Below are 25,564 nucleotides of genomic sequence, written 5' to 3'. Positions count from 1 at the left end.
GCATATGACTCTTTGGAGCCAGTACAAGCTTATAAATACACAACTAATTAATACCACGTGTGTGCTGGGTACAGTGCTAAGTGGTTTAGGTATATTTCTTCATTTAAACATCACTGTAACTTTTTTTTTTTGGTACCAGGGATTGAACCCTGGGGAACTTAACCACAGAGCCAGCTCTTTTGTTATAACCACAGAGCCACATCCCCAGCTCTTTTTATATTTTATTTAATGACATGGTTTTGCTAAGTAAGTTGCTTAGGGCCTTGCTAAGTTGCTGAGCTTGTTTTAACTTGCAGTCTTCCTGCCTAAGCTTCCAGAGCTTCTGGGATTACTGGTGTGTCATCATGCCTGGCATAAAACCTCTTTTGAAAGGAGAAAACTGAAGTTCATAGAGATCAAGAAGCTAGCCCAAGGTTACATGGCTTGTAAGTGACAGAATTTCCATGGGGACCCACACAGCCTGGCTTCAGGGTTCATGCTGTGGACTCGAAACTATACTGTCACCTCTCAGCAAAATTTCAACATTGCTAATTTGAAGTTTCCTTAAGTTAGAAAAAGTCACACAAGAGCAAGTCTAAATCAGAGCTAAACTTGACTAAATCCTTTGCTCTGTCCCATTTGCAAGCAGGTGCAGCTGTAAGTGGGGGAAATAGGTTCCTTCCTCCCTTTGAGAGTCCAGAATTACCCTTTAAAAGCCACACACTCCTCCTGGCTGTGTCTTCTCTCCCACAGGCATCCCTCTTTCCCCAGACTGTGCCAAGCATACATCACTCTCTTCACACAGGAGTCTCCAAGGGCCTCCAAAAGCATAATTAAGTTTTACCTATGGCTGATTTTCTCCCTGGAATCAGCCACTGTGGAATTCTGAGGAACCAAACACTTGTCTTTATCACATTGTTTACTCTATATAAGACATTTTTTTAATTCTTGTACCAGGGATTGAACCCCATGGTGTTTAACCACTGAGCCACATCCCCAGCCCTTTTCTTGTATTTTATTTTGAGATAAGGACTCACTGAGTTGCCTAAAGCCTCACTAAATTGCTGAGACCAGCCTCGAAGTTGCCATCCTCCTTCTTCAGCCCCCTGAGCTGCTGGAATTACAGGTATGCACCACCCCCCTAGCATATCCCCAGCCCCCTCCATCACTCAGACACTCATACTCCACCCCAACTGTACACTTTTGAGTTATTTCTCAAGCTACCCCCTAGGGCCCTCTTCTTCATAGGAGTGCTCCTTTTGTCACCAAATAATGTAGATCAGTGCCTCAAAAATGAAAATGTCTTATCTTGAAGATTATTTTTTCCTTTTGTCATTCTAGGCAAAGAAATGGCATTTCTTCTCACTGTGAACCATTAGGATGCTGCAATGTAGGAAACATTCTTTGTTGATATTTTGTTCTCTCAATGGGATCATTGTAGATATTTCTGCCACGCCATTCTGGGTTGTGTTATCCATCTGGGATACACTACTGAGTATGGACATGGTCAGGAAGAAAAGGGCAGCGGTGTCCATGGCTTATCTCTGCCTAATGTTGGACCGTCATAGTGGCCTGAAGCAAAGGGTAGAGCTATTGCACCTCTGAAGTGTGCACAGCTGCCTACAGATTGACCTGTGACCATTTTTTACCCTGAAGTGTACAGGGTAGACCAGACACAGTGGTGCATGCCTGTCATCCAGGCATCTCAGGAGGCTGATGCAGGAGGATCACAAGTTCAAAGCCAACCTCAGAAACTTAGTGAGGCACCAAGCATCCCAGTGAGACCCTGTCTCTAAACAAAATACAAAATAGTGCTGAGGATGTGGCTCAGTGGTCAAGTGGCCCTGAGTTCAATCCCGGGTTACCCCAGTCCCTCAAAAAAAAAAAAAAAAAAAAAAGAGCTGCTGGAAAAAGTTTGGCATCTTTCTCACTCTGGGTAACATGACTGTCGTGTCAGTATTTTAGCCTCACATCAGTGATGCCCAGGCAGCTTTATCTATTGATGGTCATCTTGCATGCCCCCAATTGTAGCCTGTCTTCTGTCTTTTTCATAGCTCAGTCCTGCACCATCAATGCTGCTTGATGTTGATAGTGACCATGAAATAATAAGAAGGTCAGGCATGATCTAGGTGGGTACATGCACACTTGGTGGCTAAAAGTTTTCATTGCTCTGTGTATATTCATAAAGGACCATGAAGGTGTCAAGAGCATTGATTTTGAGGTTACAAATTAAATATAGTGGGTAGGAAAATTTACACACATAGAAACTATTAATAATGAGGATTGAATATCTGTCTCCCTGTGTGTGCAGCTGGAAAGAAGAACCACTTTTGTGATGCAGGTAAAAATCCCTCACCTACCAATTTATAACACTTTAGCTTTGGCTAAATCTCTAATTTCTCTTATCCTTCTGTATAATGGAAGGATACTATAGGAATTTATGAGCATTAAATAATTTGATGACCTTAGAACAGTAGGTAGTTGATACATATGTGTGTCCCCTGCATAGATAGTATTATTTTGGTGGATGTGGGTGGTGGTGATGGTGACATGAGCCTTGGAGACATTAAGCATCAACCTCAGCATCCTAATATTGAAAGGAATAGTGTTTCTGGGTATTCTGGTTTATTTTTCACTCAGTACATACTATAATAACTATTTGGAAGACCATTGTGAGCATTCAGTAAAATAACCTACTGGATAGATTTTGGTCATCTTTGAATCCCAATACAATTGGGAGCTGTTTCACAGTCATAGAACAGTATAGATGTTGCTTATCATTTTCCTTCTCATTATAAATATCACCTAGGATATGTAATTTTTTTCAGTATTGAGGGTGGAACCCAGGGCCTTGCATGTGCTAGGCAAGTGCTCTACCACTGAGAAGCATCCCCAGCCTATTCTGATTCTCTTTCTTCTTATTATTTTGAGACATGGTCTTCCCAAGTTGCTGAGGCTGGCATGAAATGTGTAATCCTCAGTCTCCCAAGATGCTAAGATTATAGGTATGTGCCACTGTGACCAGCAAGAAACACAAGTTTGTTTTTTTTTTTTGTACCAGGAATTGAACTCAGGGTGCATTTTATCCACTGATCCACATCTCCAGTCCTTTTATATATTTTATTTAGAGACAGGGAATTGCTGAATTGCTTAGGGTCTCACTAAGTTCATGAGGCTTGCTTCAAACTTTCAATCCTCCTCCCTCAGACTCCCAAACTGCTGGGAATATAGGTGTAAACCACTGTGCCTGACAGGATATAGAAATTTCATGGATGTTATCTTTCCATGAGAATTTTAAAGTTCCTCACTACTTGGCATATTATAGTACTTGTTAATAGTGATTATCAATATTTTGTATTATGCCAGTCATTCATGATAGAGTTGATTTGTCTGTAGGGAGACATATGGCAATGTTTTGCTCGTCACAATTATGCATAGGTGCTACTACCATCAAGTGAGTAGATGACAGGGACACTGCTAAACCTCCTGCAATGCACACACCATGCCTCACAGCTGGAACAGTCCAGAATGTCAATAGTGCCAGGGCTGAAGCACTCTGCACTAACTGAAAGCTTTTTGGAAGCAGCACTGTGTCCTACTCCCTGTCCAGAGCCCTGGCATGGATCCCTATCAGATCTACCTTGGGTCCTCAGGTACCTCCTGAGTTACATAGTCTACAAATACACTTAGCCCCTGGGTTTAGCATTTCTGCAGATTAACGTTGTGACTTCTAGATTTCAGGATTCATCCACAGCCATTTTTAATATTTCATTCAGGACAGGGTCTCACTGAATTAATTAGGACCTCGCTAAGTTGCTGAGGCTGGCCTTGAACTCATGATCCTCCTGCCTCAGCCTCTTAGATGCTGGTATGACAGGTGTGTACCACCATGCCCATCTCTCTTCTGCTTTTATTTTACATTTTTGATGACAGAGATTTAACACAGGGCCTTGGGCATACACATATAGCATACACTATAAATATAATTTTATATTTTTAAAAATATTAATCTCATAATATAATGTACATTAGGGAAAAATAGTATAAACACAGCTCAAAGCACTGTCTGTGGACTGCCCTCACTCTCAAAACTGTTGGTCCCCAGGCAAGCGAGTACAGAAAGTGAGAGAGTTCAGAAACTTGGGAAGCCATGGGCCAATGCTTGGTGGTTTCTGTTCTCTGTGGGTAGCTGTCTTCACCATATTCAAGAATTTGAATTTCTTTTACAATGTATGACCTTTTAGTATTTAAACTTTGCATAATGGTTAAAATTGTTGGATAATTCAAAGACATATTTTTACAACTTTTATCATGTAAATGTTAAAATGTACAGAGAAGCTGAGGTAATTGTATAGCGAACAATTATAGAACTACTAAAAACTTGGATTGGGTTACCATGCTGCTGCTTGCAGGTCCAGCCAGTGTGGAAATGAAGCCTCTGTTTGGAAGTGAACTTCTTCTGGAACAAGCCCCGCCCCTTATTTCATGTATTGTTTCTGCCTGCTCTCATACCACTCAATCAGGACTGAGTAGTTTCTACAGAGAACTTTAGGCACTGCTCCTCTACCCAGTAGCAGTACATGGTTGTTTCAGAATCACAGAGAGCCCACATTTGGATCCCCAGTTTTAGCAGGTATTGACATTTAGGTGTCTTAAGTGCACATTTATGGCTCTTTCCCAATCTCACCCTGTCATGTCCTACCCCCAGTCTTCTGCTTATTTTATGGTTTTCTCCTTTCATTCACCTTTTGGTTTATTCTGATCCAACTTCTTTCCTAAATTTATTAGAATTTTTGGTAATTTTTTGTCTTTGTGTGTGAATGTGGGAGTGTATTATGGGTTTTTGTTTTTATTTATTTGTTTTATTTTGGTGGCAATAAAAAAGATATCCAGAGACAATTACAATAATAGTAAAACAGGAACACTTACAAGTGCCAGATGCAAGGCATAGTGAACAATTCCTTACATCGGAGTGAATATGTCACACCCTATTTTTTTGTTTATACATTTCAGTAAAGGAAATAGAGATATGTTTGATGTCTTCCATTACATTTTTACCTTCCAGAAAGTAAGATCATTATGATAATAGAAGAATTTCTTATAAAATCCAGGACACAAAAACACAAATTTTTCCTATTCATATTTAAAGCTTGAAAAACATCAAGTGTGCTGTATAACAGAAAGGAAGTTTCAACAGGGTGTTTTTAACCATTTAAATTTCTTTCTTTCTATAATGTATATTGTGGGAAGGGACACTTCAACAATTGCTTTCTGGTCACACATAAAACAATTCCACCTGTCTTCTATGAGGGGAAATGTGTCTTTTAAATGTTACAATTACATGACAAAAAATATCAGGATTAGAAAATCAGCCAGGAAGCTAAAATATGTTTTAAAGTTATATAGTAGTAAAACATAAATAGAAGCTATAATTTGAAGCCTTTAATTTAAATGAAGCTGAACAAAAAGTAGATGTTAATATAAGAAAAATTACTACAGATAAAGAAGTACAATTTACTATGCCAAGAGTTTTAATCTGCAAATAATGTGACAATTCTACTTTTATGACTTGAAAGATGTAATAGAAAAATGGCAGAACTAAAATAAGATAGACAAAATTACTAAATACACTTGATGACTGTAGTGCATTTGAGTGGCTGATAATATAAGCAAATTAACTTAGTAAGAATATAAAGCTATAAATAATATATTTATATTCTGTATATGTTAGTTATATATAAATAATATAACCAAAACTTTAAAATACCTTCACACAAAGAAAAATCTCTTCTCTGATGTTTTCAGCAATGAATTTCAATAATAATCAAAAGAGAAATAATGAAAATCTTATACAAAGCATCTAAGGACCAAAAAAATCACTACGATTTTATCATCATTTTTTTCTTATAAACCAGAACCTTAAACACAAAACCTGAGGATTTAACAGAAGAGAAAATTACTCTTGTCGACATGAAAATGAAAAATTTGAAATAAAATTTTAGCAAACCAAATCCAGTAGAACCCTGTGTACGGGAGATTTGAATTTTTAAAATAGTTATACCTTTTAAACATAATACATATACCAACTCAATTGTAAAATACATATATTTTACAATTCAGTTGGGTTTAATCCAGAATTGGCTTAATTTTTTATTATTTATTATTTATTTATTTATTTTTGAGAGAGAGAGAGAGAGAGAGAGAGAGAGAGAGAGAGAGAGCGAGAGAGCGAGAGAGCGAGAGAGAGATTTTTAATATTTATTTTTTAGTTTTTGGCGGACACAACATCTTTATTTGTACGTGGTGCTGAGGATCGAACCCAGGGCTGTGCGCATGCCAGGTAAGCGGGCTACTGCTTTAGCCACATCCCCAGCCCTAGCTTAATTTTTTAAAATCAATTATATAATTAAATTAAATAAAACAAAAATTATACAATCATCTCTATAGATGTAGAAATGCATCCAAATCAATTCATCCTAAAAGGCCTTAAACTCACTATGAATGAAGCAGGTATTCTTGTTTTTGATGTTTTAAGTTAAATTTGAGTTTAGTTATCTATTACAATTTTGAATAATGTATATGTGCTATAGTTGTCTCATAATGTATTACAATACTTTCATTTAATAACAATATTTGACATCTATTTCTTACAAAAAGCAGATACAAGTTAAATATCTATTATTTAAGTGCATTCTTTAACTGCTAAAATATATATAAGATATTTGCTCTAAATAATACTAAGTAATGTAATTCTGAAAGTATTTTCTGAAGTTGGTAGAGCAGGATGCTAATATCCTCACTTATTTTCAGCTTGTTCTATTTCTAACCTGTGCATTAGAAAACAAAATGAAATAAAAGTTATAAGGACTTGAAAGATTTTCTACTAGAAAAACAAAAAAACAAACAAACCAAAAGAAAGACAAAAACAGAAAACGAAATAGGTAGATGGGCAGAAAAGCAAGCAGGCATATTTTAAAAGCTAATATACTAGCAGTCAATAAACATAAAAAGGTGCTTTATTTAATTTGACATCCATAAAGTGAAAACTAAACATACATGCAAATTAAAATTAATTTCAAAATAAAATTCAACATTCACATTCAACAGAAATGAGAAGGAATGACAATAACAAGTATAGCTAAAGGTGGGGATAGTTCAGGATTTGCACAGTTCAGATTTCTTGTATATATCTGGTAAACAGTTTAAGCAGATATGACTGTATATTTATCAAATAATATTGAACATGAATATGAATCATGACTTAGAAATTCCCCCTGTATGTAGGTACTCAACAAGAATGTTTGTACATATGTTTTTATGATATATATATATATATATATATATATATATATATATATATATAGAGAGAGAGAGAGAGAGAGAGAAATGTATATACATATATATAGAGAGATAGATGTATATAAATATATCTCAATTCATGTATATGTGTATATATACATATATCTCTCTATATATATTTAATAGCCAAACTCTCTTAGATCTAAACTAATTATATATATATATATATATATATATATATATATATATATATATGAAAAATTTTCAGACAAAGAGATTATGATGCTAAATAAAAATAGAGAAAATAGAGGTCAACAAACAAAATTTTGAAGAGTCTAGTATTGAAGAAATAAAAAAGGTAATTTTTCTATATTTAAATATTTTAAAACTTAATTGATACCTAATGGAAAATTTCCTGCATTGCATAGTATGAAAACACTAGCAAAGAGAATTGGAGAGGCAATGGGTAACTTATTGCATAGACAAGTAATAGCTTAAAGTAGTGAAGATAATGATTAAGGATGTGTATGCCAAATAGAGGAAAATTGTTAAAAAATAGGAATGAGTCATAAATGATAATCTAATAGCAGAAATAAAACAGTTGAATCCAACTTTTTTCCCAGGGAACAATCACCAAGATAAAAATACTTGAGGCCATTGAAAAAGTATACAAATTTAAAGAACTGAAATTATATAATGTATATCCTTTGATTATAAGGTAACTATGCTACAAAACAATAACAAAAATCATCTGGAAAAATCCTAAAAATATTTGGAAATTACCCCACTTCTAAGATGGGTGGGTTGAAGAAGATATCATAAAAGAAAGACAATATTTTCGTTGAATGAACATTAAAAATTGAAGAATACACATAAAACAGGATTTGGCAGAAATATATATATATATCATTAACTGCTTTGCATTCAGACCTATATACAGCTATGATCTTATCTTCCATCTCAAGAAAATAAAAACAAAACTTAACATAATTATTAAAAGATATTATGCCACTGTTGTCTCGATATTTTTGCACAGTTCCGATCATGTCACTCAAGAGTCTTTATGAAACACACTTGAAAGCTAGTGTCTCCAAAAAAATAAAAATGTGATTCTGCAACCTGTACACTCAGAAAAATGAGAAATTATATGCCATCTGATTCAAATTTATGATATGTCAAGATCACTGTACTGTCATGTGTAACTAATTAAAACAAATGAAAAATTATATTAAAAAAGATAAGAACCTTTGGAAAGACCTGGAATCATACAACTACCTAATTCCCCTGCTTGAATACCTTTGCTCACATTCTGTGTTAATAAATCTACAGACACCTCTCTTCTCTCCTGGAAGATGTTTCCAGACTATTTTATATGGAGGGGAGGATGAGCAAGTGTACCAGAGGATTATAAAGACAGTTTTTTCTTGATTTCAGGATTTCTATCTTGTGGTCCATCTGGTCTTGCAGCAGGAGCATCAGTGCTAGGAAACTGCTCTGGGTGTTGCTTTCAACTTGAATAAAAATGCCACCTCTGATCAAAGGGCATGTGTTTTTCTGTCAGTGTATATAAAACTATAACAATCTACTTTCTTTTTGTTTGTTTATTTTTTATTTGTTCTTAATAGTTATAAATGGCAATATAATGTATTTTGACGTATTATTCATATACAGAGTATAACAACCAAAGGCCAAATGTTCTCTTTGATAGCCAGATACTAACTCATAATAAGAGGGGACAGTAGGGAATAACAGAAGAACTTTGGCAATCTACATTCTTAGGAGCAAGACAGTATCAGAAATTCCTCAGTGGTTTTTTTTTTTATTGTGTAACTGATTTATACACACACACAAAAAGAGTATTTTAAATAAATAAAACATACAACTTCATGAAGTGAAAGTAAAAACTCAATAGAAAAACTTTAAATATATAAAAACTTAATAATATGCTGGCTAGAAAAACCAAGTAACAGAGAGAAGAAACAAATTCCAAATATTCTAATTAAGTTAAATTAAAAAGATTTGAGGACATATTAAATGCAATTATATACCCCAAATTTGACAAATTAGATTAGATGAATCAATTTATTAAAAGACACAAATTACAAAGAAATCACTCAAGAAGAAAAAGTCTATCTGAATAATGCTAGGTGGAATACTTAGACTGAAGTCACAGTTAACCTTAAAACAGACACACACACACATACACACACACACACAAACACACACACACACAAACACACACACACACACACACACACACACACATGCTTCCAATCTAATATGAATATACTTTTGAAATGAGATCTATATTGAGCCCAGGACCTTGTGCCTGCTAGGCAAATGCTCTACCACAGACCTTCAGCCCAGCCTAAAATCTGCAATACACTCAAGGCAGCAACAATGCAAGTTTTTCACACTCCTTGACTGTAGAAGAAAAAGGATTCTTCTCATTTTATCTGTTCAGTATAACCATTCTCTCAAGAATAGAAAAACACTTTGATCAAAAATAAAATTAAAATAAATACCCATAATCAATAAAGATCAAAAAGTCCTCAATAAAAAAAAACTTAGAAATGGAATCCAGCAATATATAAACTGGATGATATATTGGGATCAAACTAATTTATCACAAGTAAAGTCTTGTTCAGCATTTGAAAATCCATCACTCTAAGGACAAATTTCAACTATTATTCATGATAAAATGTCCCATCTGTGGGAGAACTGGAAACTTCTCAACTTGATAAAGGGTATCATAAATTAAAACAAAACCTGTTGTGTACAATTGCACTTATACATGATGAAGTTCTGAATGCTTTACATCCCTGAGACTAGGAACAAGATACTGATCCTCACCAGCACAACTCATTTGGTATTATACATGAGGGCCTACTCAGTGCATGTGACCAGATCAAAGATTAAAAGGTGTAAATATTGAAAAGAAAGAAATGAAAGCAACATTAGATAAACAACAGACTATCTACCTAGGAACTCCAAACAGGAAGTTCAAAAAAAGCTACTAAAAAAAAACTATTTGTAGGGCTGGGGTTGTAGCTCAGGTGGTAGAGTGTTTGCATAGCATGTGTGAGGAACTTGGTTCAGTCCTCTGTACCGCATAAAAACAAATAAAATAAAGATATTGTGTCTGTATACAACTAAAATATATTTTTGAAAAAAAAGGATTTCTAGTGTACAGCCAGATATATGAAAAATTATGCTCCATTGTGTAATATGAATTGTTGTACATTCTGCTGTCATATATAATAAATTAAAAAATGTATAACGACTGAGTTCTGTTTGGAAACACAGGGAAAAGTCTGCATGCTCTACAGGTAGGAATGGTCACCCAGAGGACATTCAACCCCCAAAACAGCATCCAATGATATATATCAGTGGAGAATGTCACAACAAAAATGAAATAAAATCTAGGGATCCAATCAGATGCAGAGAATATGGAAACAGAATAATGCACAAGAAAAGAACTGAAAGATTGTTGGTTTGTGATGCTCAATGAAACATGGAAATTCAGAGGAGTGTCTTCCTTTGTACTTGAATTTGACCCTTTAATGTTTCTCATTATTATATAGCTTTTCATTGAGCAAACTTATCTTATGAATACAACTATATACATATGATTAAATTGTATTTCATTTTCCAAACCAAGTTGTGTTTATTTATCAATAATTTGTGTAAAAATTTTTTTGTTTAATTAAATGACTTAATTAAAAGAATGATTAAGTAAAAAAAAAGAACAACAAACTATTTCTAGAACAAATGAATAAGTTTATAATGTTCATGGAATATAATACTAATATACAAAAAAATCAGTTGTATTTTTATTAGCAGTGGACAACTGGAAATTGGAATCTAAAAACCCACTTTATGATTTATAATAATAAACAATAAAATGCATATTAATCTAATCAATATGCATAATAGTTCTGTGTTGAAATTGATACTCTTTCAATTTAAAAAAAGAAATAAAAGAAGATGTCTTGTGGTCATGGATTAGAAATCTCAATATTTTTAGGATATTAATTTTTTTCCAAATAAGTCTAAAGATTCAATATGTCAATCAAAAACTGAAATTTCAGAAAAAAATTATAGAAATCAACAAACTCATTCTGAAATTTATATATAAAAGAAGAAAATTTCAATAGCCAAAACTATTCTTCAATAAAAGAACAAAACTGAAACACTGACAATATGTAAATTTGTCACAGTCACTGGCAGGCTGGGAATCAAGACAGGACCCTGAAGGCCAACACAATGCAGCACATGCTGAAAGGCTAATTACTGACCACAAACTGGAATGCCCTTTGATTTGATTTTATTTTTTATTTTTTTTACATTTTAAAAAATAAAATGGAAATGAAAATTATAAAGAAAAATGAGTCCTACAAAGCCTAAAATATGTATCATGCAGTCCTTTACAGAAAAAGTTTGTTTGGTAGAAGCAACATAACACACACCTAAATCAATGGTAGTAAATGGATAATACAGGAATTGGTACAGATAGACTCAATTGTTTGCAAGGAATGAAGCAAAGACAATGCAATGTAAAGACCAGTGTTTTAAACTGGCTATTCACATATTGGCAAAAAAAAAAAAAAAAAAAAAAAAAAAAAAAAAAAAAAAAAGAAGAAGAAGAAGAAAAAATTTAAGTCCAATTTTACTATAGTCCAAAATATAAAAGCAAAACCTAAAAAATTTGTGGAAAAAATGTAGTAATAAAATTGTGACATTGCTTTAAGCAAATGTCACTTGAATAAGTTGTCTAAAGCAACCCAAAACAGAACAAGCAAGACAAATTGAATATCAAAAGATATTATCTATAAAACAAGGCAGCAAAACTCAAACTAGGAGAAAATATTTTGAAGTTATGAATCTTATAAAAGACATCTCCTGAACATGTTAAAATATTAGAAGTAAATATAACAATTAACTAGAACTAAACGGACAAATATATGAATCCATTGTTTATTAAAGAACCTGTGTACATGACAAACAAGTTTATGTGAAGGAGCTAACATCTATGTCATTAGGAAAACATAAATTGAAATCCAATTAAATTCCTCTATATATCAGTTAGAATGCCCCAAAAATATAAAATCTGAAAATTCTAAAAGGTGAGGAGAATGTGGTAAAACTGGAAATTATACATTGCTGGGGGAAGGGCAAAGTTGTAGAGCACTTTGAATAACACTTCAGCAGCAATTGCTTAGCAAAGACCAATGCAAAGCAATCAGCAATCACATAAGTAATTCTTTTACATACCCACTATTGTAGCATGATAGTCAAATGAACGCATAGATGGATAGATACATTAATCAATCATTCTCCATGATATTTGGGTAAGCAAGTATGTCATTATTATGATCTGTAAGTATTAGAAGCATATAGAGTCCAGAAAATATCTATGCAGAGTGCTATTACATTTATCTTTCATATATACTATTATCATATTTAAATTCAATATTTGTTAAATTTAATTTGTACTTCTCTTTGGTTGCAAGAATAAAAAAAAAGCCTTGCCATTTATTGAAACAGAAAATTTTAGGCAAAGTTTTCTTATAAAGAGGGTCAACATGATCATCATTTAGATAAAAGAATATCAGTTAAGTTGTCTGTTAGTGCTAAAATAGATTTAATACTGTTTTATATGTGGACAAACCTAGATTCAGCAGGACTTCTGAAATCCATACCTTCTAAAAATCATAAAATAAATTGAAAAGTCCCCTTGGAGTCATAAATAATATTGAAATGGCACTAGTGTATAAAAGGACTTGTATGGTTGATCTTGTACCAACATAATATCACATTTCAGATTTTCTAATGTTTCTCATACAGAGGAGAAAAGATTTGTGTTTCTTTTTTACACTTAGACATAACCTTCTTCTGTGGCCCATTCAATATTTTATTTTTGAACTCAGTTTTGAGTAACAGGCATATACCAGCATGTTGGGGTTCCTGTTTTCAAGGACATGACATTTTGTGAGTCTTGTTTAGAGTCCAGGCCAGCAGTTTTGTGAAATATAGTCTTTCATTTCTGGGTCACTGGTTGGAATTGGGATCATTAGTGAAGTAACCGTTAAGGTCTACCTGAGAAAAATTCTTCAGTCAAACACATTTCTATTGAATAGAAGAAAAGGGAAGACCAACACAGGTCCCCGTCACCCTAGTGAATGCTCATCAGTAACTGCCATTCCTTTCATTAGTCTTACTACAGCTATCAAACTCTAGCTGTCTCACCACACCATAAACATCATCTGCCCAGCTTTATTATGTGATAGAAATGCACAACGGTATGTCTGATTTCCTCATGAGATTTAATTTTAAGGGAATCACAATCCACAATGAAAGTATACATTTAAGTAAATGAAAGTTTTTAGGAGAAGTGACAGATGAAACCATTAAGCATAACAATAAAAGAAGATAGAAATGATGATTCTCAGTTAAAAGTATTCAAATTATTGAGTTCTTTTTTTAAGAGAGAGAGAGAGAGAGAGAGAGAGAGAGAGAGAGAGAGAGAGAAGAGAGAATTTTTTAATATTTATTTTTTAGTTTTCGGCGGACACAACATCCTTGTATATGGTGCTGAGGATGGAACCCGGGCCACACGCATGCCAGGCGAGCGCGCTACTGCTTGAGCCACATCCCCAGCCCCAAATGTACAGTGTTTTTCATATTCTAGAAGTATGCAAAGAGAAAAAAATGCAGAAGTAATTAAAGTATACACAGGAGAAGAATGTTGACACGAAAAGACCTTAGATTCTTTTATTCACAAATATTTGGCTATTGAGGATTATTTATATGGGTCGTAATGTATTACTGACTGAGAAGTTAATGTTTACATCAATTATATCTAGATTTATCTATCTATATATAAAAACAAGTGTATATTTTACTCAATGTGTTGAAAGGAATATTGAGTTTTACTTACATTTAACTTATGTTCTCACAAAAAGTAAATAAGACAGAGAACCAAAATCTCCACTTTGTATTAGGCTCATCCTATAGTATCTTAGTTCTTACTGCAGGAAAAATAAAACAATGATTAAAAATTAACCTAACTATTAACTAAACTTATTCAGTAATTTTGAACCCTAGGAAGAGAATTTTATTATCTACAGAGAAATAGGAAAGCAACATTTCCATGAGAAATTGAATATATAAATGAATGTCAATAAGTAATGGATTTTGAAGACACCAAATTGTAAACAGAAATTAATAAATGTATTCTGCGTGGTTAAAAATGATAAACTGCTTAATTTCCATTTAAGTTTTTCTCTTTTTGGAAAATATTTAAAAATCTATATACATTCAAAGAAAATTGCAAAGCTTTTAACAAAATCTTCTGTTGTATTTTTAGGTTGAGATGTATAAGAGAAAGAGAAAAAAGAAAAGAAGCCTATTTCATAAGGTAAACCACTTCATATGGACAGAAGAAATTCTTACTTTACAAATTGGATAAAAAATAGCCAGAGGGTCATGAAGGTTTTAAAATGTAAATTTTAAAAACCTCACTATAGTGTTTTTATTAAGAATGGAAGCATAACTCAGGAAAATGGCCATCCTGACCTATAGAGGAAATGTAGCCCAGAAGAGGCGTGGCCTTGAGCAGGGCCGTGGTAGTGTCAGTGTGCTGCCTTATAAGCTGTGTGGTCTTGGACCAATGGTTTCATTCCTCTGTGCCTCATTTCCTCATTTATAAAATGAATACAATAACACCTAGATCTTTGGTTAATGGAAAATCAGAGTGTGTGTGAGGAGGGGGTTAGAAAATAAAGATTTTCATGAGAACAACAAAGAAAAACTACTAACCCACTTGAATCCAATGTATGAAATAAGATATGTCAAGAGCTATGTAATGTTTTGAACAACCAATAAAAAAAAATTTAAAAAAAAGAAAAAACTACTTCAATATTTGACAACAACCATGGCTTTAAAAAGTACTTTGCATATTGTTGCAAGAAAAGGCAACGTGGCACTTTGCCTTATCATGTATCCCATAATTAGCAATGAGAATTTAGTTACTAGCTCATAAAATTCAAAAAATTTTAATTTAAGTGTATTGATGCTGAGGCTAAAATTTGAAATACTTTGATATTTGGTTTTATGTATTGCACTGAGTCTTTGATATGGTTTTCCCACCAGAAGCTTTTGTTGTTAATTGTTTAGTGTCCTTGCTGCTCAAAATAGACATAGTCAAGTAGATTGAATGGTAAATGGTTGATAGTAAATGCTTGATTTGTCTCTGGTTGCTGTTACTGGTGTTGTAGTTTCTTTCAGAAGCTTTCAGTAGTTTGGTAGTAAAAATGCACTATCAAGAGACTTCTGCTGGTTCCTTTTTTCTTCTTTTTGAATTTCTTTCTGTTTTCTCAAAGCTTTCTCTTTTTTAACATAATTTTCTCAAAAATAAGCAGGAATTTTTTCTTAAGAAATCTTCCCTGTGAATCTCAGAAACTAATCGATGGAAAGACACTTCAGAAACATTACTTGACAAGTCTTAGTTTCTGCTTTCTGATCTGTGATTGAAATATTACCTTGTGTTACCTATTTTCAATTAACATGTGGACACTCTTTAGACTTCCCATTGAGTTTTGACAGCCTTGTTCTAGAACGCATACAAAATGATGTTAGCCCAATTATGTATAGAGAGGGATGAAAAAAAGTATTATAGAACAATTTTATGAACTAATTCATGAAACAATGCTGCTGACAAGCATAATTATTCAGAAAGGGCAAGAAAAAGATGTTCCCTTAAGTTCTTTTTTTTTTTGCATTATTTCCAACTAAAACAATGAAGTTCACAATTCTGAAGGTTTTCTATCTTGTTTTAGAAAATTGTTTCTAAAACAAGATAGAAAATAGGAAATATGCATTTGTTTTTCAGACCTAGAGTCACAATTATATTTAAAAACTATGGAAAATATATATTTTCACAGATTGACCTTCCCAAGGACTCTCAAATAGCTCTAGGAATGTAATATTCTTTATCCACTCTACAGCTTATTTACAACTAATCAGTCTCATGAAAGAGGTGCCTGCTTCAACCAGTTATTCTGTGCTTTCTGAAATAACATTTGTCACTTAAAATTTTGCAAAGCCAGTGTTCCTTAACACTGGCTCCAAGATATTAAGAATAAGTACTCTAATATATCTTCAATTAAATTGAAAAAGTCCCAGATTTTTCTTATAACAAGAAAGTAGATGCTTTTTTTTGTCCCCACTGAAATTGGCATGTCAGATTCTATGCTATCTTCAGGATAATAATAATTGAATTCAAAGACAACTCACAATTTTTAAATGAGAATATTTAATGTCTGCTGCATGAAAACTACTTGAAGAAACACGTTTTGTTTTGCTTTTTCTTTCCTTTTTTTCCTTTTTCTTTTCATGTATAGTAGGTACTTGATAAACATTTTAGTTCTTTGTGGGCAAAAATCATAGAATGAAGGTTTGAATTTGGTTCTTTAGCATTTTATCTTTCCTAAGCTCAAATCTGGTTGTGTTTTTTTTTAAGAAAGAGTGAGAGAGGGAGAGAGAGAGAGAGAGAGAGAGAGAGAGAGAGAGAGAGAGAGAGAGAGAGAGAGAGAGAATTTTAATATTTATTTCTTAGTTTTTCGGCGGACACAACATTTGTTTGTATGTGGTGCTGAGGATTGAACCAGGCGGGCTGAACGCATGCTACCGCTTGAGCCACACCCCCAACCCCTGGTTGTGTTTGTTCCTAGTTTAAAACAGCTTTTATTGTAGAAGTAAGTGACTCATACCCTTGAAGCTATACTTTATCACTGTATATGCTTCGTGAGCATTCTGAGAGATTATTATAAGTCAATTATCCCTTGAACTATTGTTTTCTTAAGCATGGGCCCTCAATATTTAAAACAACATAACAAAAGATATGTTTGCCAGCCTGGCTGGAAATAATTAAATGTTTTTCCTTATTCATCAAAATGTACATTGAGACTTGTGTCCACATGGATTTGGGGCAGGGAAGAGGCCGCATTTGAAATTCTTTAATTGATTTTCCCTCATTGATTCTCCAATGTTATCTCCCTCTGTATTTATGCTCCTTGTTATCATGATGGATGATTCAGGGAAAGATTGGTACCAAGCAGATAATACTCCTTGAAATGGTGCTATTTGCATTTTTCATAGCACTCATCATTATTTATTTGTATGTCATTAAGTTTTTTTACTTCCTGGTATCAATATTTAGAAAGAAATTTTCTAAAAATTATTATTACTACTAGTGACTTATCTGAGTAAACAGCTGTTATACCTGATGGGAAAATAGAACACCAAGGTTATCTGCCCTGCCCTTGTCACAACACATACAGGTGGTTTACTTCATCACTGTCACTTCTCAGGTGACCACTGTGACAGAAAATGCTTACCCAAGGGATTTCTGAACAGCATGGGTTTAGAGACTTCTACAACATAACTGTATAATGAGAATAGTAGAGTTTATAACTCTTTTTGACAACCCCTAAAGAATATCAAGGACTGAAAGGCAGAAAGAAGAGATTATAGAAATAAGAGAAACTAAAGAAAAATATGCAGTAAGATTTCCCAGAAGGCTACTGTGAATAAACACAGCAAAAAACTAAAGCCATAAAATTATTGGATTACAATGTATTATTTTTATATTATTGAAAATTTCCTCCAAAAACAAAACAAAACAGGATCCTGGAAATGTCTAGGACTCAGTATAACAAAACATATCAGACTTCTAAATAGGAAAAAAAATATATTTGAATAAAAAATATCTTGTGAAATGTAATGAACCTTGATACTCAGAAAAACTTAGTGTTGCAAAAATATCAATTCTAGAAAACCAATGTAGTTTCAGTCAAAACATCAGTGTGTGTGTGTGTGTGTGTGTGTGTGTGTGTGTATGTGTGTGTGTGTGTGTGTGTGTGTTTGAGAGAGCTGGCAAGCTGATCTTAATATTTATATTAAAAAGCAAAAGTCCAATACACCTACAGGCATTCTTCAGGAATAAACTTGGAAATTTCTATGGACATTTATTAAGACATAAGTAAAATGATAATAATTAAAACACCATGGCCTTATCACAAAGATAAAAACTAGATCAAAGTAAAAATAGATCTGGAAAAGAGTACTACATATAAAAACTTATACCGACATCAGATAGTAGTCAAAAGTATCTCTGCTGTACAAAGCGGAAAATACAGTATTTCTAAAAACTTAAGTTTGATCATTTTATCACCCCATCCAGAAAATGAATTGTGGGTGAATAAAGTACAAAAGAGAGAGTACAGTTTGTAGAAGATAATATATGATGTCAACTTCATGACCTAGAGTACAGTTTTTAAAAAGAATATAACAAATGCAAATAATAAAGGAGAAAAATGTTTTAATTGAATTATATTGCTGTTGAGAATTTTTTTGCTGAGAAGACACAAAGGAAATAACTGAAGTGGAAAAAGAATAGAATGGGAAAGATGTCCATGTTAATACATATACATATATATGATAAATGATAAATATTCTTAGTATATAGAGAGCTAATACAAACCACAGAAAATAGAAAAAGCTGTAGAATAAAGAAATTTTATACAGAGAGTTTATAAGGTTGAATATATAACTAAGAAATCAATATGAATAAAATATTCAAATTTTTCTGTTGTTAGAGATACAAAACATAAAACCCCACACTCACTAGAAAAACTGAAATGAGACCTTCTAACCATTTAAAGTGGTAATGAGAATGTGGAATAAACTGAGCTCCCTGAATCTGTTAGTGAGACTGTAAATGGTACAACCACTTTGAAAAACTAGCAGTCCACTTATACTGAACTTATGCATAATTTTGATCCAGTAATTTTTCTCCTGGTTACCACACACCCAAAAGAAAGGCATAATATGTTCATACCCCAACTGTATATAAGAATGTTCAGAAGAGCAGAATTACTAATATACAAAATCTAGAAACTTCCAAATGCTCACAAAATGTCCATCAAGGTCAGAATGGATAAATGAATTGTGGTATATTCACTCAATAAAACATTATACAATAAGAAGAAAAACACTATAATTATATACAAATATATGTATGAATCCCAAAAGCATAATTTTAGCAAAAGAAATACATTAAAGAATAAATATTATATTGTTCTTTATGTAACCATAGGCGGTTAGAAATGAGAGATTATTTACTTGAAAGCAGCACTTTTTTCAAGGGTTCAGAGGAGTCTTCTGAGGTGATGAAAATGCTTCGTTTATAAATTTTGGTACTAAAGATGAGCTCATTTATCATAAACTGAAACCATGTACGTATGAATCTCTGCTCTTTTTCTTGCATGCATGTTACAGTATTAATTTAAAAGATTGGAAAAATATTCCTAAAGTGTGTTTAGAGTATAATTTAACATGCAATTTTAAAGAATGAGCACTTATTGATTTAAGTTAATGTGTAATGAACTCTATCTATATGTAATGAACCAGGTAGAGAAACAAGCTTGTCTGAATTGAACTATTTATTCTTCAGGGCAGACAGGCACATCTCTCCTATGGGAGAGGTGCCTACAAGTTGGGATGTGTGAAGCGCCATTACCTTTCTCCTCTCACTTATTGGCCTTGCTGGAAGAATATTTTAATGACACCACTCTTTTTTTCCAGGCAGTATCACTGTCCTTTCTATACCCTTTTTAAGATATGATTGCATATTACTCCACTTGCTTCTTTTCAGTCAGTGGATACTAAGTTCTGTGAAGTCTACCTTCCAATGGTTTTGGCTCTTTTCTCCATTCTTATCACTATTCTCTTCCTTCAAACTCTCTGTAATTATTTCTTAATCCCCACTACCTGATCATGTTTTATTGAAACACAGATTAATGCAGTCTGGCTGGGCAAAATTACTGGGGGGGGGTGTCAGGGTAGTGACAAGCAACTTGTGAAGATTGGTACAGTGGGAGCCACTTTATTGTAGGACAGCAAAGGTATATATACATAACTGAATACACAACTTGACTCAATTTAGCATCATCCAATTACAGCAATCAGTCATTAAGGATGGAATCCTCATCATCTTAATAATTATACACAGCTTAACTTAATTGACATAATCTAGACACAGCAGTCAGTCATTAAGGAATCTCCATCATCTTAACAGCTCACTGCCATTACTTCTCAAACCACTCCTCCTGGCAAAGTGTCAGGTGCCACCTTGACTTGTCTGTGATCCTCAACAGATTAAATTATACAGCCCCTTCTAGCAAAACAAAATAAGAGTCAAATTTTGTTGATTTTGTCCTTTATAGGGAAAAATAATCATTTTGGACCATTTTCTATATTTTAAGCAACCATGTTACTCATTTCTATATTTTTTCTACTGATTTTTCACCTAATTATTTATAACAATTTACTCCTATTTGACTGAATTTCCATTATTCCAAAAATTGAAATACTATCACCACAGGTTTTACATTCATTTTCTTCTTTCTGACTTATCTTTCTTCCTCCTTCTGCAACTTAGGGACACCCCCATACTCTTCCTTTGGACTGGCATACATTAAACACAAGGGAGGATTCCAGTCTTAAAAAAGTAAGTCCAGGATTCCTTCTGCTTGACCTTAGATGGCAACAGATTTCCCTGATCTTTTATAATCTCTGTTTCTTCTGGGACTGGATATTTCAAGTTCTCTTTCTTTCTTTCTCTACAGTGTTTGCACGTGTTGCTTACTTCATCTTCTTAGCCACTGGTTTGGAATGTTCTCTGAAGTTCCAGTCTCCTTCACAATATATACTTTCAATGAGATGCCAATCAACATAATAGCTATTATACAAAATTTACATTGTGAGAAACTTGAATTTTGTATCTTGATCTAAAAAAAATTATTAAATTGTTGAATAAGATGGAGCATGTTTTAGTCAGCTTTTTCTCTGCTGTGACTAAATAATCTGACCAGCTCAACTGTAGGAGAGGAAAAGTTTATTTGAGGGCTCACTGTTTCAGAGGCCTTATTCCGGAGGAGACTGGATCCATTCCTTGGGGCTTGAGGTTAGACAGAACAATGGCAGAAGAGTGTGGCAGAGGGAACAGCTCACCTCACGGTGATTGTGAAACAGAGACACTCCAGTTCCAGATACAAAATATATACTCGTTAACCATGCCCCCAATTAACCACGTCCTCCAGCTACACCTGCCTCTAGTACCACTAAGTTAATCCCACCAGGGATTAATTCACTGATTGGGTTGACTCCCACAATCCAATCATTTCTACTCTGAACCTTCTTGCATTGTCTCACATGTGAGTTTTGCAGGGGACATCTCATATCCAAAACAGAACTCTTGAACTCTATCCAGATTTTTTTAAATTGTCATTAGGTAATCCCCTTAGAATAAGTCTATAATTAACTATAAAACATTCAAAAACTCATCATAACTATTTATTTATACCCAAAATTTGCCAATAAGTTTATCACAGTAAATTCATATAAATCTTCTCTCCCCCCCAAAAAAAAACCCAATGAGAAAAAAAAAATTATTGCTACAATAGTCTCAATAAATGATACTTAGAATCTGGTTATGTTTGCTAAGTACCCCCACAAATCATATAAATAGCATATATTGGGAGAGAATTTGAATATGAGGGCATTTTTAATACTGGATTTTACAAATTTCTCCTTGGGAAAATCATGATATTTATGGTGTATCTTCTATCACCTTTCTTATTCCCATGAATCTTTAAAGCAAGTGGTATCTCTCTACCTGAAGTCATTTCTATAATTCTTTGGTCCTGAGATCTAATGCACCTCAGCTAGAAAACATAACTTCATTTAAAAGTATGTGGTCACTTTCAAGCCCCCTCCAATCATGTATTTCACTTCCAAAACTATTTTCGAATTATCCTGTTCTTCCAGGTTGAAGATTATCTTCTTAATTAGAAAACACAGAACCTAAACAGATGGACGTATTGATTTTTTTAACCTTATCTTCCATCTGTTCAAATATTGACTATCTACTGGAGTTACCCATTTCTTATTTTTCCTTTATGTTTCAAACAAAATGGAAAAAAAAATGTGCTTAGTTCTTCACGTTTCTGTGCTCACTTAACAATTCTGACAAAATTATTATAGGGTTATATTTCCTTTTGCTTCTAAGTTTTCCATTACAATTGTTCTTTCAAAATCTGTACTATTATACTGTAGCCTGCCTACTTACCTTCATTTGCTTGTAAGCATGCACCCATTATGTAATTTGTTGGTAATGTGCCTTCTCTGTTTGGCCTGCCTATAAAAAGTGCCTATGGATGACTTGAGGGATGGCACCGACAGCTAGGCACTGGCAATTGTCTACATTTACCTCCAAATAAAACATATGTACTATCCCAACTGTTATGGTTTAGCTGGAGTGTCTCCTGAAAGCTCATGTGTGAGACAATGCAAGAAGGCATGGAGGAGAAATGACTAGATTACAGCCTTAGCCCAATCAGATAATTAATTCCTGATTGGATTAACTGGAGTGGTAAGGATATGGCTGGAGAGATGGGAATTGGGACTTGGCTTTGGGGTATATATTTGTATCTTTTGAGTGGAGACCTCTCTCTCTGCCTCCTGGTCACCATGATGTGAGCTGTTTCCCTCTGTTACCCTCTCCTGCCATTGATGCTCAGCCTCCCGTCAAGCCCCAAGGAATGAGGGAAGCCTTCTATGGACTAAGACTTTTGAAACCATGAGCTCTCAAATAAACCCTTTTTCCTCTACAATTGTACTGTGGGTCCTTTAGTCACAGCTGTGAAAAAGCTGACTAAAACACCAACTGTGCCTCACATCTTCTTTCAACTACAGGAGCCCAAACTTGGTTTCCTGGATTTGAGCCTCTGGTTGACATTATGTCTTACCCAGCGAATAAAGTAGAGATGGGTGGTCTGTGCACTTCAATTTCCTCTGAGGAAGAGATGTATTTAATCCTTTCCAGGCAATTTTCCATGTGATTGGAATAGATCAAAGAGCACAAAAAAAGTCCTAGTTCTCCTGTAGCTTACATTTTTGATGCACTGAAGGAAAGAATGATGATTTCATAGAAAGTGGACTGTATTTTAGTGTTCACTTATCTTTATAAAATTTAACAGAGAAGCATGTTTCACAATCAAGATTCATTAGTACTGATTAATAATGATTTTATGTCATATATTCTATAGACTGTCTTGAGCTATTAATCAACTACAAAGTATGTGTTTCAATTAAATATAATGATTTAACAGATGTCCAAATAATATTAGAATCCATATGAAGGAAATGAGTTATTTAGAACCATTAGTTCATATTGGAATCCAAATGAATAAAATCACCATACCACTTCAACCTCACATCAGGAAAATGATTGCATAGAAATATTTCTAACAAGTTTGGTTCTCTGGGATGCCCCAGAACAGAATTTAAATATTAAATGTGAATTTGAAAGGATAGCATAGGTAAACACAATTATGTGAGAAAATTTTCAAGGCAAATAGGTTTTGATCAACTCTGAGAACGCTAAGAACATGAATAAATATTTGTATAACTGTATGCACTGAAGCATTAAATCATTTATTATCCCTATTGATTTGTTTGACATAAGCAGTAGATATTGATATGTTAGCCATTTATAGTTTTGAAGCCCTGTGCCCTTCTTGGGAAATTAGGAACTTTGGAAATGGAAATACAGCAATGAAGAATGAATGGGCAGAAAAAACCATTCTCAAATGATTGAGTATAGTCTTTCACTTTTCAGGCATTTTTTGCAACACATAAAGCTTTCAAACTCAGGAAGTTATACAAGCATGCATATGTCATGCAGCCTTTAACATAAATATAATCAGAATGATTTGATTTTTATTTAAATGTTATTAAAATTTGATTAAAATTATCTAAGGCAATTTATTGCTCTGATAGTTCTAAAATCCCATTTGTTAAAGTGTACTTTTTCTGAAGAAGTAATTTAATTTTCAACCTGATATTTCAGTTCATTAATTATCGTATTTTCAAAAATGAAGTTTTTTTTATAAACATACTAATGTGATCATATTTAGGAGCACAGACTAACAGCTGGTGGACAATAATTCCTTTCCTACTTTTCAAAATTAGTCATTCCTGTATTTAAGTACTAAAACCTAGTATTTCATGACAAATTTCCATAGAACAGAGTAAAAATAAATTATATTGGTCATATTTAAATATTTTTCTCCTTTTACTTTTTGTATTCATTAGGCTTCATAAAATATGTTAATAACATGTGAAATTTTTTTATTCACAGAACTTTCTTTTCTCTTACATCAGGCTAGTAAACTTCCACCACCTCACTGAAGAAATACTTGTCATCAGACTTACAAAGTTCTCAGTGTATATTGTTCATTAAAATCACAATTACTATAACATTCAAATTTTGTTTTGGTTTTCTTTTCCTGGCAATTTCTTCATCTTCAAAACTGAAGCTTAATTTTTCTGGATACAAAATACTTGGTTGGAACCCATTATCTTTCAGCATTTGAATTATGTTGTTCCAGGATCTTCTAGCTTTCATTGTCTGTGTTGAAAAATCAGCCGTTATTCTAATTGGCTTACCCCTATATGTAATCTAATCTGATTCCTTTCTCTTGTGACTTTTAAAATTCTCTCTTTATTTTGTATGTTGGGCATTTTCATTGTAATGTGTCTCAGTGTGGATCTTTTGTGATTTTGCACATTTGGCATCCTATAGGCTTCTTGGATTTGGATTTTTGTTTCATTCTTCATGTCTGGAAACTTTTCTGATATTATTTCATTCATTCCTTTGGTTTGAACCTCTATACCTTCCTCTATTCCAATAACTCTTAAAGTTGGTGTTTTTATGTTATCCCATATTTCTTGGATATTCTGCTTGTGTTTTCTAATCATTCTCTCTGTGCTGTCTGTGTTCTTTTCAAGATGATATACTTTGTCCTCGTTGTCTGATGTCCTATCTTCTAAGTGGCCTATTCTGCTGGTAATACTCTCATTTGAATTTTTAATTTGGTTTATTATTTCTCTCATTTCCAGGATTTCTAGAGTTTTTTTGTTGTTGGTAGTTAGTTAGTTTGTTTGTTTGTTTTGTATATCCTCTATCTCCCTGTAGAGGTGGTCTTTTGCTTCTTGGATTTGTGTTTTAACTCATTGTCAAAGTGATCTTTCATGTCTATATTTGTTCTCTAATGTCTTCTCTGAAACTCCAAAACATCTGAATCATGTATATCCTGAAATGTTTATCTGTCATTTTGTCTGCTGTGGATGTTAATTCTTCTAATGATGTGTTATCTTG

At 33.4% G+C, this 25,564-nt stretch overlaps 1 long non-coding RNA gene across 1 annotated transcript; it reads left to right on the top strand.

The window, feature by feature from the left end:
* Positions 1–1,006: 1,006 nt before the first annotated feature.
* Positions 1,007–22,641, top strand: LOC144373741 (uncharacterized). Its single transcript, XR_013433307.1, has 5 exons — positions 1,007–1,105; positions 6,249–6,319; positions 14,648–14,698; positions 20,783–20,851; positions 20,970–22,641. It is a non-coding gene; the product is annotated as an uncharacterized LOC144373741 (long non-coding RNA).
* Positions 22,642–25,564: the final 2,923 nt, after the last annotated feature.

This window comes from Ictidomys tridecemlineatus, unplaced genomic scaffold, assembly GCF_052094955.1.
Source record: "Ictidomys tridecemlineatus isolate mIctTri1 unplaced genomic scaffold, mIctTri1.hap1 Scaffold_474, whole genome shotgun sequence".
Lineage (NCBI taxonomy): Eukaryota > Metazoa > Chordata > Mammalia > Rodentia > Sciuridae > Ictidomys > Ictidomys tridecemlineatus.
The sequence above is the reverse complement of the archived record's forward strand: the minus strand, read 5'-3'. Positions and strand labels throughout refer to the sequence as shown.